The sequence below is a fragment of the Oxyura jamaicensis genome, chromosome 12 (assembly GCF_011077185.1).
Source record: "Oxyura jamaicensis isolate SHBP4307 breed ruddy duck chromosome 12, BPBGC_Ojam_1.0, whole genome shotgun sequence".
NCBI classification, from domain to species: domain Eukaryota; kingdom Metazoa; phylum Chordata; class Aves; order Anseriformes; family Anatidae; genus Oxyura; species Oxyura jamaicensis.
In genome coordinates, this window is record NC_048904.1 from 17649836 (window position 1) to 17668749 (window position 18914).

Below are 18914 nucleotides of genomic sequence, written 5' to 3' on the forward strand. Positions count from 1 at the left end.
GGCAAACCACTGATTTGCAATTCCAAACCACTTTTCCGCCTGAATCCTCCACTTACTATCTTATCTGATCTTCTCGCAGGGAATCCCCCGAATGTCTCTGCTACCAAAGGACCTTTCAAGCTCTGCTCCGCTCACTTCTCAGCACCGAGGGTTTCCGCTGCTCATGGATGGGCATCGAATGAAGAAAGGCTCCCAGTGTTTTCATGCTCTCTCCTCTCTCTGGGTCCTGCAGTACCACTTATCTGCTGGCACAGCTATCCCCGCTGGGTAAGCAGGCGCTGCTCTCCTTGCCAAAAAAAGGTTGCCACATCCAGCACGCACACGCACACTTTTACTGGCCTGCCACACGCAGGCACTAGCCGAAAAGAATTCTTTTACAAGTCACACGTGCTGTGACCTGTATCACCACCCTAACAAGCAAAAGCTGCTTTACCGGTGTTTAAAGTCTGTCACCACTGACAGTTCTGCTCGGTGGCACAAAACCAGGTGTGTTCAGCTGAACGAAACAAACCTGGTGGTGAGGAACAACACAGACCCGCTGCACTGCACCGGCAGAGCCCTCGCTTTGAGGCTGATGCTGGTTTAAGGAACTCGTTCTTTTTATTATCAGAACAGCCCGTAAAAGATAACCTCAGCACTTCACAAGCATTACTTCGATATTCCAGCGGCCTCTCAGCACTGTGACTTTTTCCTGTTCCCACTTCATAGATGGAAGCACACAGACATGAAGGAAAAGGTGTAACACTGGTTGTGGAATAACAAGTCCCAGACTTCTCACTTCCAGCCGTTCGCAGGCTTTACGGTACTGCCCTTTGTCCAAAAACCTATTTGCTGAAATGGATAAAAAAGAAAATGAGGTGATTCCTCCCCTCTCCCCGTCATTCTTCTAGAATAATGCAAGAAAACAGCTCCAATTTGGAATCAAAACCCTCACAGCAAACAATTTCTGAGGAATGCTGCATGGAAACACCTTTTTCACTGCATGGAAACACCTTTTTCAAGTGGAGATGTTAGAAGCCCAAAAAAGTATCAGGGAATAATGATGCTTTTTTGAACAATCAGTATCAGTCTGTTCCTCACGTTATTTTTGGAAATGGTATAGCTAATATGACAGCTACGATTTAGAGCCTTCAAAAGGCACAAGCTATTGGCATTTTAAATACACGGCACACAAACACGCACGCACCCCTACACCCACTCCAGCTCTGAAGATTTGTTCTGCTCCTGTCTGCGGGCTCTCCCGAGTGTACGCCACGACAGATTGTTTCCTTCTCTCACTCCGCTCTTCTCCTGTAAGGGACATCGAGCACCGAACACAAAGGATTTGAAGAGACTTGAGCTAACATGCGGCACGGCAGAAGGGAACCTCTGTGACTAAACGGACACAATCAAGCCTTTCAATTAAACTATTAACCCCCAAAGTAGGGGAAGGTTATTGCCAAAGACAGCATTTATTTTTACAAAAATGGGAAGTCCCATTAGAAACAGCTAATATAACCCTTATTAACTTATTTGAATCTAGTCCTGAGCACATCGGGTCCGTAAGTGGCTGCTAACATAGCATTCTGTTTGCCTAATTAAGTTTTCAGCAGGGTAAGCTGCAGCACTCACACTAATACAAGGCACTGCAAAATCACGTATCAACCAACGCCTGGCTTGATTTACCCTTCTTGTACAAGAATTTGCTACAGGCTCTTCGACAACTGCTAAGTAATTTTCCATCAGAGAGGACAACTGCCGGACAAATCACCACGGCTGTTCTGAGCCTGTTCTCATTTCCACGCCACAATTTGGGCAAGGTGGCTGCAGGTGGCACTGAAGGTCTGGCACAGCGTGGAGAGGACGAGGAGCAACCTGCAGCGCTCCTCCTGGAGCCAGGGGAGGTGAGGAGCCGGTGCCTGGGCTGCGCGGCCGTGTGGGCACCGCAGCTCCAGCCGGGGAACCCAGGAAAATCACTGCCAGCCAAAAAAATTCCTCCTAAGAGGCTTAGGAGAAATCTCAGGGAATCAACGCAGATCTCCATGACAAATAATTAGCAAAATAAAGATAAAATACTCAAACATCTCAGCTTTCCGCTACATTCCAGAGCGGCTTAATTCCTCTAATTTTATTCTGACTGCATTCAAAACGCTCACTTGCAACTTCCAAAAAAGAAGATGAGGGGAAAAAAAAAAAAAGCACATTGCCCCAAAAGGCAGAGTTTTGCTGCAGCATGTGGATCCAGTGCCCCCAGCCCCAGAGCCAACCCGGTGGGATCGGGGGGTGCTCACGGAGCTGCCCCCGAGCTTTTAAGCAGCATTACGGCATTAATATAATTTACAAAATGGTTCAAATCTGAATGTTTTCCCTTCGTGAAAAATAACACACTTAATGCTTTTCATCTGGCACATAAAATTTACAATACCTCCAGGAACATTTTCTTTGGTTAAATCAACACGATTGGGCCTTTTTTAGCCTCTCAGCGTGTTACAGCCCCGGCTTTTTATGGTGGGTTTTTTTTGGTTGTTGTTTTCACCCATCGTCGTAAACTTTTCAGAACCAGAAACGATCATCAATAAAAAGCATTCCCATGTCAAAACAATTTTAACTACTACTTTTTAAAGTAAAGAAAGGGGGGGGGGGTTCAGAGCCAGCTTTCACAGTGACCGTCTCCGTGCAATTGATAGGAGGTCCCTGTCTGTAGGGCCCGAGGAGAGACAGGGCTGGAGCACGGAGGTGCTTTCCCTGAAATTGCAGGTGTTGCTGCCGGGCAGTGCAGACGAGGCAGGTCAGGACTCCTCGGAGGCAGCCGTGTGCCACATCTGCACTCGATGAAGGCGAGAGGGGAGTGTGGCAAGGCAGCGAGGACACAGGAGAGGCAGCCAGGGCCCAAAGCTCGGCGGCTTCCCCGGCGGGGATAAAAATAGCGGATGGAAAGGCGCTGAATGGCGGGGCTGCCGGGGCACGGGCGAGGCGAGCAGCCGGGCGGCCGCGAGTTCACGGCGAGGAAGCGAGCGGCGGCGGCAGCCCGCGCCTGACGCTGCGCTCGCAGCTCCTCATTAGCCGGGCGGCGATCCAAGTTCATCTGGGCCCCAGAGAAAGGCAGTGCTTGTGTTTAGACCGCACAATACTGACATAACATTAACAGATTTACATATGCAAAACTGTGAAGCAACAGGCATTCCCCCTCAATTGACCCACAGCTTGTAGTGGCTGCCGAGTTATTCCCTGCTTAGGCTCTGTAACCAAGTGGGCGTCATGCGACTACCATCTGGGTACCACTTATTTAAAGCTGGCAGTCTCTCTGTAATAGGCAAGCTGGCAATAAGCAGGAAGGGAATAAATTGCATCATTTAGTTAACATCCACTTGCTTTGCGGCTGTTAAAAACCCATGACTGAATAATAATTTGGTTATTTCTTTTGCCAGACAATGCTGTCAGCCAAATCGCACGACGCATGCTGCAAAACGTCAGCTTGCAAAATTTCCACTTTAAAAATAAATTAAAGAAATTCGGAGGATAATGCGAGCTAAGAAGTTTTTCCTAATGCTAGCGATTCTAATGCAATCGGGCTCTAAAAATAAACTTGCACTGCTGTAGTCACCAGATTCTGCTTTTCCCCAAAATCTCGCTCTTTGTTTTCATCACTGCACTTGCCAAACATCGCCGGCCGGGCCCGCAGCGAGCACAGGAACTGGGCTGCACTTGCAGGAACGCTCCCCTTAGCGCCAACACGTTTGGACCTCTTGCTGCCACTGCCCTTCTCCTCCTTTGCCTTCATTTGCCGATTTTTATCATTTCCTTCTTCCCAACACAAGTGCTTTCACATTAATCAGTATCAAAGCAAGCGGTTCAAATCCTAGGCTGCTGAAATACCGTTAGAACATGCCCTGTGCTAGAAAACAAAAAGTTTAAAAAAGAGCTTTTGAAGCAGGTTTCTCTTTAGGACTCTCTCATTTATCCAGTTTGCAGAAAATTGTCACCAATAGTAATCAATGGGTTTTTGGTCCCAATTTGCTGGAATTACCACCTGCCGGGCACACGCCTATCTCCACATTTCTCTCTCTTCAGGACTAAAGGCCAAGCCCACGCCAAGGTAACAAGGGGCTGCCTTACGCAGCGGGACAAGGCAGCCCGGCCGATGGGGAGAGAAGCCAAGAGCCAGCTGTGGGTGAGAGGCTCTCCTGGAGAACACGAAAGCCAAAGAAAAAGGGGAAAGCACTATTTTCCTGGCCCCACACAGCTCTGACTGCTGCAAGCGCGATGCCTGGGGAGGGAAACATGGGACACGCAGCCACCCACGGCTGCTGCAACGCAGAGCTGCCACCCCAAAACCCAGCAGGGTGCTGGGCAACGGCAGCAGCTGGCAGGCTGGTTACAAAATAGTAATGAAAGTAAGATGGAGGAAGAAAAAGGTTTTACACGGCAGGATCACACAGCAACCCTACAGAGCAGCGGTCAGCTGAAGAAGGGAAGAAAACAAAAAAAGGAACAGAAACAAGAGGGCAGACAGGAATATCTGTCACGGGAAATGCAATGCCCGAGAGTGTTTTAAGATGCCAAAGCAAAAGCCTCCAAGAAAGTAAAGCCACTGAGCCCCCAAACCTTCCTGATAAAGCCCTGTGCTGGCTGAGGTTTGCCCAGCCGCACTTGTGCTCACGGTGCCCTGCCACAAAAACCTCTGAGAGGAGACTGAAGGCACTCAGCAACTTTGGCAAGTTGTCCTTTGGGAAACGTGCATCCCCCAAAGCGCTTGCGCATGTGGGAGAGTGTCTGAGGAGCTTCCCGGCACTGAGCCTTGGCGCTTTTAATTGCGTCTACTCTCCCCGAGCTGATCGGCCCAGTAACGCTGTCACCCGCGCGGCACGTTACTGCGTGGCCCATCTCCCTAATTAGCCCCGAGTTGTTTTTTCCAGGAGATCTACAAAATATCAGCATAAATCTCAAAACATTTAGCAATCAACAAACTCAGCGCAACAGACGTAAGCTTGGCCCCGACAAATAAAAAGACTGCGGAAAATGTATTTATTTGTTAAAAACGTCCTCTCCTATAACCGTCAAATAGATTACAACCACAGCTCTCTCCTCGCGCTGCACCCTGGGATCCAGACATTTAACTAGCACACACCGCAGTCCTGGATTAATCAGAAACGGAGTATATTTTTAAGTGCATTAATTATGTAACAGATGCTTCCAGGATTCCAATGGAGGTAATTTTTTAAAAAATCCCAGCGTACGGTTTTAGGAACCTGCGCGGTTTCAAGGCTGCTTTTAATTTCAGCTCGATACCACGCTCCCTTGACACCACGAGGCAATCACCCACTGCCCAGTTTTGGTTTTCAGCTCTTTGCAGACCGGCAGACGCACCCCGTGCTGTTAGCATGGGGCACCCTGGCTTCTGCTGGAGGTGTCCCCCATTCCCATCCCCGTGTGGCAGGTTTGGACAACACACGAGCGCAAAATTTCTGCTTTTGCCTTCTACCAAGGCTCATTTTTGCCACTTCGAAGCACCTGGCTCCTCCTGCCCATGCCCACTCACGTCACACTGTGCGCCCACAAGGACACCCAGGATGCTCAGGGTCTCTGGACCCCGATGAGCACACCACGAAGCAGCCCCCATCGCAATGCCCACACACAGCACCGTGCACGGGGCCAGCGCTGCACGGCAGAGCCCCAAGCCACCCAGCAGAAAGCCTCCGGGCCAGCAGCTCTGCAGCACTTTGCAGCAGGAGCTGCCATCACAGCCACGCGGTCGGAGCTCCTGCTGCTGGCTTGCTCTGAGAACAGAGCAAAGCTGAGCTCGCTTGCGTGCTGCCACACTTGAGAAAAAGGCTTTTTATTGCACCTACCTTAACAGTAACATGGCGTATCCAGATGTGGGGAATAAAGGCACATCCACGATATTTTCCTGCTAGTTACTGGGAAATTTACAGCTTTCACAGCCTGACGCAGCTGCTAACAACCAGAGGCCAGCTCACCAACTAAAAGCAGAGCTCTCCTGCCTATGGCACCGGAGCAGCAGGTGCTGGCTGGGGCACAAGCAGAGCACCACAGGCTCCAGGTCTTGGATGAGAAGTTTGCTTTTCTCTCCATCTTTGCACATCACATCATTCTTGGATCAAGCCAGAGGTCTTCTCACAGAGCTTCAGCTCTGCTTCTGTCTGCGACACTTAATTCGCAGTGACGCGGAGGGGCACGTTTCCAGATGCTCGCTGTGCTTGCTGGCCTGGGTTCTCCCTCCACCAACCCCTCCTAAAAGGAGCAGGAAAAACACAGGGGCACTGCGAGCACCTAAGGTGCCAATCAGGTATGGATTTGACACCTAAGAACGAAGAGCAAATGACCCTAAAGGACGGCGAGCACTACTGAGGGGGGTGCATGGCTGCACATGGGCTGTGTGAGATCCTGCGCTGAGCAGCGCTGCGAGGAGACGGGGCTGGGGACTGCAGTCAGGCACAAACCAAGGAGGGCAAAAAGGTGGGTAAGAAGTTTCATTTGCCCACCCAGGCCATGCCCCCCCATCTACATGGACCCCAAGGCCACCCCCTGGTACAGGAGGAATGCTCCCAAACTGCCTGGCAGGGATCGGGTTGGTGCCAGCCCACGGCGTGACTTCACCCCTCTGCTCACCGCAACACGTGCAGGCAGCAGCGCCACGCCGGGTTATCACCAGGTGATAACGCCCGCACACGGTACCTGCTTGGCACGGCTCGAGCACAGCTCCCCCCGGGGCTCCTCCGGTTTCGCTTCCTGCTAACTTGCACCTGCGCCAAGCTTGGGAGCCCTGAAAGCATGAACCGTGTTGGAACCCTTGCTCAGACCCCCTGAGCACACCCTGATGGTAACAACCGTCTGTGCCGGGCACCAAACACCTGCCGTTTTCGGCCAGGGTCGTGGCACGATGCTAGAGCTGTGCTCGTGATCTGCCTTCCAAGCACAGAGGAGCAGACGTGTATTCCTGTGCCCGAGAAGCACGGGCTGTGTGACCACAGGCTGCAGGTCAGACCCTCCCTCGGTGTAAAGCCGTGATATCGTTGAGCTCTGGCCACGTATTTCCTTATCAGCTCCTGGTCTTTAACTCACAAGTTAGCTAACAGGCTGGAGACACTTTGAGTTCAGTTATGTGCAGCTGTATTTGCTTATCGCACAGATAAGTTACTAAAAGCAGAGAACAGCAGCTCACAACCTGGCTACCTGGTGGTGCCCCTACCCAAAATCCCAGCCTCCGGAGCAGCTCGCTGCCTGCTGCCAGGGGCAGCGGGACGCGTGGTGCTGCATTTGGCAGTACGTGGACACCACTGACCTCCGGAGCACAACGAGGACGCTCAACCAGAACACACTTTTCCCTTGTTTTCCACTGGTCGAGCTGAGCTGCCTGCGTGGCCTCACCCCCTGGAGCCAGCCAAGCCTCAATGGACGCAATGGAAGCGCGCAGGGACCAGCAGACGGGTCTGCTCCTAACTCCACCGAGCTGCAACGTGAGCCGAGCCCTCCTTCCACACAGCCCCACGCACGCTGCCAACTAGCCTGAGAAACCAGCAGCATCCTTCCTCTGAGAACAAACAAAGATAGAGGCGTCCCAAGGAGACAACGCTCGTTTCAGACATGCCACGAAGTTGTGAGCACGCTTGAGTCACGGCACACGTGTGGACCTCTGCAATGCACTTGCAGAGCAATGTGTCCTCCTCCTCAATCTGCCGAGAGCATCCACCAGGCAGAGGCTGACACGCAGGTGATTCAACACCGATGAACAGAAACATGAAGACGTGCTGCTCTTAAAACGGGGGATTTATTTACCCAGGAAAGTTTTCTGCTCTGCATGCCCTTCTCCTCTACAACTTCAAGCAGAATCCCCATCCCACCTGGACGGCTCGCTGCCCTCACACAAGTAGTCAGTGCTTCCAGTATAAGCGAATGTATTCAGTTTTTGCTTGGACCTACAAAAAGTACTAGCTGAAAACCTGAAAATTATTATTTTTTTTTTAACTGACAGGGCATTAAGACTAATATCTGCCACCCCCTCCTTATGCTTATAGAATAAAGTAGGAAAAAAAATTAAAAAAATAAATGTAAGAAAAAAAGTATTTCTTCCCACCAGAAAGTAAATATTTGAGCATAGCGAGAAGAAAGTATTTCCATAAAGCTTTCAACAAAGGATGACTGCAGGCCAAATTTTACTCTCGGATACAGGCACATAACTCTAGCTGAAGTTACTCAGAGCTGCCCACGTTGACGCAGAGGCCAAACCAAGCATCGCGCGTTCACGCACAGGAGGCTGCGCGCTCCGGAGCCGCGGCCAGGCTTCCAGCTCTTTCTCAAAACTCGGGCGAGATTCGCTTCAAATCAGTGCAGAACTTCTGAAATGAGTCAAACCTGCAGGATTTTCTGCAATACCCGCTGCAAAAAAGGATGTGAGAGCTGGCAAGTCAGCTGTGTTTACTCACTGTGCCATCTAATTCGGGAAGCCGGAGCCGAGCCCCTGCGCTGAGCACGATGCCCGAGGGCGGTGGGAAGATCGTGGCCGGCTGGGCAAAACCAGCTGCTCCTGCCTGAGGTCTGGCAGCTCCCGAGCACCTGGGGGTGATGCTCCACCAGCCCGGCCTCTGGCCAAGGCAGGAGCCTTCGCAGGCTGAGACTCCTGGGAGGAGAAGCGATGCTCCAGGAACCACGCACTGCTTCAGCTAATGACACAGATTTACACTGGGTGTTAGCCTGCCTCGCTAAAAAAAGCCAACCAGATTTTTTTTTCCTGGTGCAAACTGTCCTTTATAGAGACTATTAATATCCTCCTTACTTCAGCTTAAGCTACACTTCTCTTCCTTGTTCGCCACTAACTTAACAGATAACTTGCAAAACGAGATCTAATTTATCCCTGTCTTTTGTCCCCGCTCCTCCCCTCCTGCTACTGTCTTGACAGGCACATTGCTTTCTAGGGGAACCACGTAATGGAGGTTAGATTTGCTAAAATATTAACATTTTTCAGCAGAAAATTTAAGGCGATGCCTAGTTTGTACTGAACAGATCCCCTGCGATTCTGGCCCCAAGTAATTATTTGTGTACTGCACAAGCTAGTAACTTAAATAAAGCACCCTGCCATAAACAGCCCCCTCGAAAAGCTGCAAGGATATCCCTCCCTATCAAAGCCTGGTCAAGACAAACAGCACAGGAGGGCCGCCACCAGGACATTATGCTGAAACAAATGCGTTTTTATTTTTCTCTTTAAATTACAAAAGATTATCATTTTACTCAGCAATGCCCCTTATTAAATTGGAACTCTCCACATCAGAATTAAATATGTCCCATCTACTCAAAATGAAGTGTATTATTTATCACTAATATTTAATGACAAAAACCTGATAACTTTCTCTGATTATCCCACTGATTTCCTCCAGTCATGCATCATTGGCTCTGCTGGTCATTAGCATTATCACAGTGCATAAACTCTGCCTTGTGCAGCAAGTTTGATAACAGAGCCAGAAGCCTATAGCTACTATTTTTCAGTTTGTTCAGATTTCCCAGTTTACCTCTCTATGAGTGTGTCTCTGTCTAGTGGCATCTATTACAATCCCTAAAAATCCTAGTTAATAAACGTCCATTTCCATGCAAGGCGTGATAAGAACTCCTAGGCAAATACAAAGCCCTCGCTGGGAAGTCAGCCCTCCACTTCACCCGGCCAAGGACCCTTTTCTGCAAAGATCATATCCCAGCCAATCTGAAAAATAAATAGGAAATATCCAGCCTTCTCTGCCTGCTTAACGCCAGGAATATGCTGGATAAGATTAAAATAATTTAGCTTAATTCACAGGTAACGTTCTATTTCAGTTTCTATGACACAATGCTTTCGAGGGCTGTACACGTTGTTTTTATAGCAGCAAAGAAAAAAACAGCACAGCAGAAGAGGACACCGCACACCAGCTGAAATACACCAGGATGAGTTTCTCCCCTTCTCAGTTAAATCCTAAAAGTGCAAAGATGGATTAGACAGGTTTCTGAATAGGTTTCATTCTTTATGCTGCTGGCCTTCAGAAAACTGGAATGGGTTAGCCAGGGAGGAACTTTAAAATACTTGGACAAACTGTAATTATATCGCATAGTTTTGACATTCCGCCTTCAAAGCCTTTGAAGTATCAAGTAATTTATCACTGAAAAATACATTTTCACTTTTCCAAAAGTACAATTCGGGAGCTCTGCAAACCAAATAAGACATTAACTGAACAAAGATGCATGGCGTAGCATTTAAAACTAACAAAAACATTTTCCTGTGAGCTATTTCAGAGACTCTCCCTCATTTTAATTCAACCAGAACAGGATCGGGCCCCTGCCATAACGCTCTGATCAGAAAAAAAAAATCACCAAAGTTGTTAACGTGTTATTACTATTGCAAAACTTAATGAGAATAAAATCCCTCCTCTGAATCTGCTAAGTTAGATACAGCCTGTGATGTTCTGCACTAACATCCCGATTATTATATGTGCATCCTTATTACACGGCACATGCGTGAATATTCATGGCTTTTATGCTCTGAGCCAAATCGATACATATATGTATTTTAAACTCAGTCCACCCAAGGAAGCTCCTGAGATTTCAACAGATATATTTGTGGTTAGGCCACATAACTGAAGCAAAATCTGGCTGGCTTATGAGAGACGCATGGAAATACACCTATTTATGAAATTCACCCGAGGGGGAGGAATAACTCACAGTACACTGATCAACGGAGTTTGCAAGATATTGTCTGAAGGGGCCCTGTTTGAGAAGTAGAGCAGTTATGAAAGCAGAAGGTATCGATACTAATGCAATTGTTGCCACTGTATTATGCTATTTGCCAGGCAGAATTCCTATCGCTCACAGAAATATCAGTTTGGGTTAAGTTTCAGTATCACTAACTGCAGTACTAGAAATAGGGGCCATTAGACGAGAAAGGGCAGCAATCTGACAAGGTTAATGCCAAATTCTGCATTCTCCGTCAAGGCAAAAATAAAAATAAAAATGGATCGAGTCCTGGAAGAAAGGCAGCAAGCCCAGGAGCACAGGATGCAGGCACGCTGACACTGATGCTTCCCCGACTCCCGCACCTCTCACGGTCAGAGGGCTGGAATTCGAGCCTTCAAAAACCAAATTGTGAAAAATATTGTCATTGTTCTCCCGCGCCCCACTGCTCCTCCCTCTGCACATGCACCCTCTCCAAAACGCACTTTTGACCTTACTGAGCAACACCCAATGTCAAGGGCCTTGGGGGCCGCATCCTGCCCCGGGCTTGGCTGCTCCCCACCAAATCGGCTTCAACGTCCTCAAAACCTGCCCCGGACCAGGAGTCGCTCCGGGATATCCCTGTGCTGCTGCTGGCTGGAAGCAGATTTCGGCAGGCGGAGGGAGGCAGGAGTCGCGCCACCCCGCTCAGTGGGGTTTTTCTTCCTGGTGCGAGGACAGAACGTGGGAACGGGCTGGATGAGCTAAGCAAGCTGCCTGACCAGCTAACGAAAATTTGTCATGAGGTTCATGGGAGATAGAGTTCGTGACTCACTGTCAGCAAGCTTGCCATTACAACATAAAAGCTATCATTAAAAAAAAAAAAAAGGCAAACACCCGGATGAACACTTCAAGAAGGTTTTAACTTCTTAATCCCGAATAGACCACTCATGAAATGAGGTTTGCAACGGACCCAGCTGACAGAAGTCGTACCAGACAACCTTGTAATTGAAAGACCATTAGAACAGCACATTGCACTTGCAAGGAAACCAATCTCTGCTGCCCTGGCGTTCCCAGAACTTTCCTGGGAAGACCTCTCCCGCCCGTGCTCAGCCCCGAGCTCTCTGCTGGCAGCGAGAGAAATGCAAACTTCATATTCACTGTGCGGCGCTAGGAAGATGCTTCTTAAAACTGACACTGGTTCCTACAGAAATATCAGTTAATTACTTAATCCTTCTTAATGGAATGATTAACATCCTTTCAGCAAACAAGGCGGCGATGATTTAACGTTATACTGCATGTTTCATTACAGAACCGGTAAAATTAATACTGCTCCCCTCTCCTCTGCTGCAACCACTCATTTCTTTATAATCAGTTACATTTTTCACTTCTGCAGAGCAGCCTCTGCACCCGGCAGCCGGGCCAAGAAAAAGACTCCACCATACAAAAATCTGCATCGTTGTTATTCTGTTGTGAAGCCAAGGACCGACTTCCAGACGGGAACCAACTTTCCGTCAGCAGCAAAGGTGGCCGCACAGCCCGGCTCGGCGCTGCCGAAATGGGGGCAAGTGGCAGCGAGGAGCACCCAGCACGGGTCCCCTGGGCACCTCTGCTGGGCAGGGGCAGCTGCTTGGAAGGGCACAGGGAGGGATGCTCCAAGGCAGGCAGCTCCCGAGACCCCGAGAAGCCTCTGGAGCCTTTGTGGAAGGAACACAAGCACGTGCAGGGCGCCAGCGTTCACTGCCATCAAACCCACGCTTCCCTCTTAATTCTGCGGGCAAGGTTTTGCAGGCAGGGGGATTCTGAATCGATTTTTGTGATCAGATGCTGAGCTGCTGCTCTGAACACACATCCAATCCCCCTCACCGTTTTATCTTCCTTTATCACCATCTTTTTAATAGAGACATGACATTCTGCTTACTGCTGGGCTCGCTCTATTTATCTCTCTCTTAACAACACTTTGGCATCGCCGGCTCCGCTATCTAAATCAGCAATAGTGCACGTCCGGTCACATAAAACTGGAGAGGGTTTCCCGAGATGCCTCGGGAAGTCTGACTACTCCAGTTTGCTGATGTGTTAATGCGCCTCATCTACTAATTAACGAACAAACAGATCAGGCTAGGAGCTGGGGGAGGGACACCAACACGAAGGCTGCGCAGAGCCCAAGGAAAGACACTTGACCCTAATTGTTAGCAACAACGTGACAGGACCGATCGGGAAGTGTGGCTACAACTCAGATCCAACGTGAAAGGAAATGTCTGGTGAAGAGGGGAAGACTAACGATGCCATTACAGGCGCCAGCCCCGCCAAACAGGCCCACCTCCCGTCAGGCTCTGTGCGCCCAGCGCCCAGCCCAGACACTGCGCTCCCATGGCGGCCTTCTCTCCGTGCCCAGACCTTGGTCCTCCTCCTGAGCCCCTGAGGCTCCAGGGACCCCCAGCCAAGCGAGGCTGAGGGCTCAGCACACCCACTTGTGTGCAACCAGAGCAAAAAATCCAAAGCGCCCCGGACCACACACCACAAGGGCACCAGCAGGAAGGGGCCTGCGCGGTGAGCGCGTGTACCGATATCCTGGGAAATGCTCCCCCATGCACTTCAAGAATTCAGGGAAAAGAAGCCATAAGCACTACCTGAGAAAAATCAAACCAGGACTCACAACGGCACAACAGAGCCTGCAGCACCACGCTCTCGGCCGTCCCACTTGTCACCCAACACACGGGAGAGGGCAGAGGTGCAGCGCGGGCCCAGCGAAGGCCACGAGGCGCTGCGTGAGGGCCTGCGTCTTCAGGAGTGACGGGGCTGAATTAGCAGCAGCTCCGAACCAACTTATTGAGGAAATAGGCACTTCTAATAAAAACAGCGACAAGTACCGTACACTGAGACCGCTTAGCGGTAAACAACACCGCGGAGGATCATCCGAGTAACACGGCCCAGTACTCGCGTCGCCTGCCGAGACCACTGCAAGCGAGCGGCAAACTGGGAGGGAAAAGGCCCACAATTAGTTTGCAAACAGCACTACCAGGAACACCAGAACGTATCAGATGTACGTATGTTATGCTATGGGCTCCACCTCGGTAGTTCTGTCAAGATATTTACAGGGCTTGACAGTATTCCTGTCTTGAATTAAATTTTCACACACATACTTTAATGTAATTTAAATAGATTATTAGTTGTCAGAATATAGTATAAATTTTGTTTACGATTTGGTTACTTTAAGTACTTACATTGAGGAAACTCATTTAACCCCCTGACTGAGTAGCATTAAGTGTTGAGATGAGACTTCTAAAGAGCTTCCACTGCCCTTTGCACTCTCGCAATAATCTTAAATTACTACAACTTAATTGCAATTTCAAGGCACTAAAATGGGGATGTTTTAAAAACAGCCCAGGGAGGGTCACCGAGAGGAGAAAAATTATTTAGTCCTCCTCAGGTACCAGATGCTTCTTGGAGAGAAGAATTGATTTTGCCCGTGCTCTCCTGTTTCCTCATTTTCCACAGAATCCTATCCTCATTTCCAGAATGGCACCGAACAAAAAGTTATCAAGATTATTCTGGATACTTGCCACGTACAAACAGCCATTATACATAAGCCTGTTCGCCTGCATGCATGGAAGAGATCGGTGCCAGGAGAATAGAAAGACAAAACCCTAGAGCATATTTGCAAAGAAGGCTGCACGCAAACGGAGCCAGCGGTTTCTCTGACTTGGTAGGTCCAACGCTGAAGCAAGAAAAAAGAGTACACGTTAAATAAAACACTCCAGACACCCCAATCAACAAATATCCGAGCTCCTAAAAATAGAACAGCTTGCATTCCCTCTTCAGCCCCAAATACATAATTTTTTTTAATTAAAAGGTTACAGAGCTCCCACAATTAAGTTTTCCCTCTAATGACTGCAGGATTTATCCCAGCGCACTTTTTTCCTATGCATACCCTGGCATCACCTTGCTGCCTGCCGTCGCTGCAGTTCCCAGCACAGCGAGAGCTGCGGGAATCAGGCGGCACGGTACTCGGTGAGAGCAGCCGGCTGCGAGCAGCGTTTTTGTCAGCGAGCACTTCCAGCACACACACGAGATCTTGTTCGGCTCTTATTGCAACAAGGCATTTCGTAAGGCTTTGGCCAACAGAGAAGCAAGCCGAATATCGACTTAAAGCGCAGCCAAGCACTTCAGGCATGTCTTTGGTGGCAAGAAGTCAGGGCCCCCAGCCCCTCTGTACCTTGCTAAGCATGGGAGCAAAGTTTTGTTGCCAGGACTTCTCGGAGCAGCCGCAGACACGCTGCTGATCTCTGGCGCACCACGGTTATCAGCTCCCCTCGGCAAGCGCTGCCGGGCTGTGACTGCCACCGTGAAAACACAAGGAGGGCCGGGAGGAGAGCGAAGTCGCAGTTGTGTGAGTCAGTGACACAGACCCAAAGGCAGCAGCGGCAGCAGCAGCGCCGTTTGATGTCAGCGGGCTCCGGATCAGGCCCCGCGCAGCCGGGCTGCCTACCCTGACCTCGCCCTCGGGGCCACGGGGCCCGTGCCATGCCTGGCAGCCAGCAAAGTGCCGAGACGTAACTCCAGCATCCCCTGAAACACCGTGAGCCAACAGCGAGCCCGAGCTGCATGGCTCCTGAGGGCCTGATCCCGATCCCACCCCCGGGGAGCTGTGGCTCCCTCTCCCCGGGCTCCCCTTGGGCGCACGTCGCAGCCACAGAAGGCCCGACAGAGCACAGCTTGCCTCCGTGCAGCCACCCCGCTACCTGCCTCCGCTCCAGCCCTGCCTCGGCCGCGGGAAAAGGTTTCAGCTCGGTGCCTTGAAGTTGCAATTAAATTGCAGTAATTTAAGATTATCACGAGAGCAAAGGGCAGCAGCAGCTCTTCAGCAGACTCCTCTCACCACTTAATGCTGCTCAGTCTTGGGGGTTAAATGAGCTTCTTTAGTATAAGTACCTTAAAGCAAGCGAATCGTAAACAAAATTTATACTATTTTCTGACAGCATATAATCTATTTAAATTTATTAAAGCTTCTCTGAGAAAATTTAAGATGACAGAAGTATCATTATGTCCTATAAATAACTGGACAGCCTTACAGAAATAACTGTGTTTTACATACAAATCCTACATATGTGTGTGCATGTGGTATTTCATTTGATAATACAAATACATGCTCAAAAGACACTTCACAAAATGAATTACATTATCAGGTTCGATCTCTCTATAAATGACCACGAGCAGTAAGCATACGACACGCGAAGCTGCGCTCCATAAATCCATCTTTTTACTACCCCCCTTCTTCCTAATTTTTACAATACCACAAAACAAGGATAATTCCAGAGCTGAACTGTTTACGCTACATGACACCACGGATGATAATGCAGACCGAAGCTCTTAAAAAAAAGGTGATCCCCTCCAACAGGAAAGCATATTGCAGCATATGCTGTGCAGTAACGCCCGGTGCACAATTTTCTGCTCAACTTTCCTGCTCCTTCCCTCACCAGCACAGAAACTGGCTGCCTTGCTGTCACCGGTGGAACCGATTTCAGCAGAAAATGTTTATAGTTCTTAAAAAACATTACACATTACCCAAAACGGCTTAATAGCATACATGTGCATGTTTAACACACGTACTTTTTATTGTCTAATTAAAGTATGTGCCATAAAAAAAACTACAGGCTTTATGCTAAGTTATGCAGGATGGTTATGAAACCTTACCTTATAAAAAGTATAAAGTACTTATTGTGTGATCTGCACTGTTAATTAAAGAAATACTTCTGTGAAAAGGTTTGGCATTTCTTAATTCTTCAGTAGATGTGCACTTGGTCAGCCTCCTGGTTAACACACGTTCGGGTAACAGCCTTTTCCTCAGATTTTTTTAATAGATGTTCCCATTGTTTTTGAATGCTTTAAAGAAATTAAATAGGTGGCTCATTTGTAGGGTTTACAGTGAGGTGTACGAATGCAAACATCAAAGTGTAAAGCAACAAAAATATCGCTAACTCGCACTGGTTAAGGTTGATTAAGACTTAAACCCAAAATATTTATTGAAGTAAAAATCAATTATCACTTAACACCCCTCGCTGCAATTTTCTCTCAAAACTACCCAGTAATTGCGTCTCTGCAGCACAGTCACAAAGCCAAGTTACACACAGTTTTGCAAAACCCTTGGCATATCAAGAATAAGGTGCCACCCGGGTAATATGCTTTGAAAGAAAGACACCACAAGTTTTCTGAACTCTAGGAACGCAGACAGACAACGTACAACGCTTAATCACAGCCAAACTCCTCTATTATGCATCAGCACAGCACTTACACACAGAGAAAAAAAAAATCCCCGTTTCCTTACAATTCAGAGATCCAGAAATAAGGGCTGAATTCCACAGAACTTTTACGCTGCTTTCAACATTACACTACTGAAACGCCACCTTCTCCGCGGCTCTGGGCAGCAAAAATAAAATCAAATCCTAAGTCACTCGGAAAGTGTATACAATGCACTCCAAAGCACTATCACTCAAAAAAAAAAAGAAAGAAAAAAAAAGAAACACCAGCCCAGGCCATGCACAAAACCTAACTTTGCAAGCAAAATCATAAGCACCAGAAAGCCTTGTTTGAAATAGCAGTTATTTTTCTCCAAGTTATCCTTTGGTTTCACAACAAAGATCAGCATTTGTAATGGTCCATTTCTGCATAAGTGAACATATAGCCTTGCTGCCTGATCGAATAGTCCAGAGCTTTCAGTGAGGCAGCTCCTGACAACAGCCCAGCAGCAGCTTTGTTTGATCTCTCCTGCCTTCCTTAATCTGGGTTGTCAAGGTTCACTTGTTGGAGGCTGTTTACTTTACTTTTTCCAAAAAAAAAAAAAAAAGTGATTTTTTTTTTTCTGTCTCTCATACAATGACTAATCCAAAGACTAAGGGGGAAGAATGCTGCCAATGCAAGATGTTAAAGCTACAATACCTTTTTGCAATGAGATTTTAGCCGACACCTTTTGAATGGTAACTAGTGAAGAGCTTCCTCCCCCAGCGCCCTGGTCCATTCAATCTGGCTGTGAGATAGTGCAAATCCAGAGTGCGGGGGGGGGGGGGGGGGAAGATTCGGAGCAGAGAAATTGAAACCAGGAGCCCTGATTTCCCCCTTCTTCCCCCAAATTTAGTCGCAAAGATGCAAAGTAGCTCCTTGCCTACACTCACTGCGCTCTGACAACTCGAATGCCTTCAGGATCTCTCAAACTTAGAAAAAGTAGGAGCTTCTCAGCAGCGGCACAAACTGCAAAAATAACAACCCAGCGAGATGCCTGCTTTCCCTCCACCTAAATTAAAGCAAACCGTGGATTACCAGCACAAGAAGCAAGTTTCTTTGACGACACGCTTTAAAGTTTGTCTAATTAAGAGCCTGTCATTAGTGACAGCAACAATACGTTAAAGCAGGTAAAACGCAACGTTAGGAAAAACTGCATGGAAAAGGAAACACGGCTTCGAGAATTGCTTTAATATTTATAACCGCTCAGCCCCCTAGAAATCAGCAGGCTACATTGTGTAGACGACACGCTACGAGCAGCATACAGACATTACTCACTCAAAGAGCAGTTACTAAAAATGAAACCTTAAACTTCGGAGCCCAGAAGTTGGGCTCCAGCTTCCCTAGAGGAGCGGCGGCCGGGCGCGGGCAGGCGGCGGGACCTCGGGCGGTGCGCTAGGGCTGCGCCCCGCAGCCTGGTGGGGGGGGGAGGCAGCGGGAAATGGGGGGAGAAAAAAGGAAAAAGAAAAAAATATATAAAAAAAAAAACAGAAGGAATCTCACTCGGTTGGGTTCACTCAAAGCAAAACCACGCAATTAAAATCATTACAGCGAAGCGGCAGGAGGAGGGCTCGCGAAAATCGATGCGCTCCGCAGCCAGCCCAGCGATGCTCTGCGCGCAGGGGCCGGGGAATTAAGGAGCAGTTGCGCGCGGGGGGGGACCCGCTGCGCCCCGCGCAGCCCAGCCCGCTGCCCGACACCGCTTTGGTTTTGTTTTTTTTTTTTTTTTTCGGAGAAAAAAAGAAGCGAGAGGGGGGAGGAGGAGGAGGAGGAGGGAGGCGCGGACACGCCGCTCGGACGCCGCCTGCAGCGCGCACCCTCCCGGTGCCCGGCGGAGGCGGGGTGCAGGTGCGGGAGGCGCTGCGCGGGGCTCCGCGGATGTGCCCCCCCCCTTTCCCCGACCCCCCCCTCGGCTTCCCAGGGGCTCCGCACCGCGGGAGCTGCGCGGAGGGAAGGGGAAGGGGGGGGGG

General features: G+C 49.1%; 1 protein-coding gene across 4 annotated transcripts in view; it reads right to left on the reverse strand.

Moving 5' to 3' along the window:
- Nucleotides 1-17084, reverse strand: part of FOXP1 (forkhead box P1) — a 365602-nt gene extending 348518 nt beyond the window's left edge. For 2 of the 4 annotated variants that reach the window (XM_035338131.1, XM_035338126.1), the window contains exon 1: nucleotides 16994-17077. The gene's annotated coding sequence lies outside the window, so the exon portion shown is untranslated. Of the gene's footprint in view, nucleotides 1-16993 lie in introns of all 4 variants that reach the window. The other 2 variants (XM_035338132.1, XM_035338123.1) reach the window with 2 other exon arrangements.
- Nucleotides 17085-18914: the final 1830 nt, after the last annotated feature.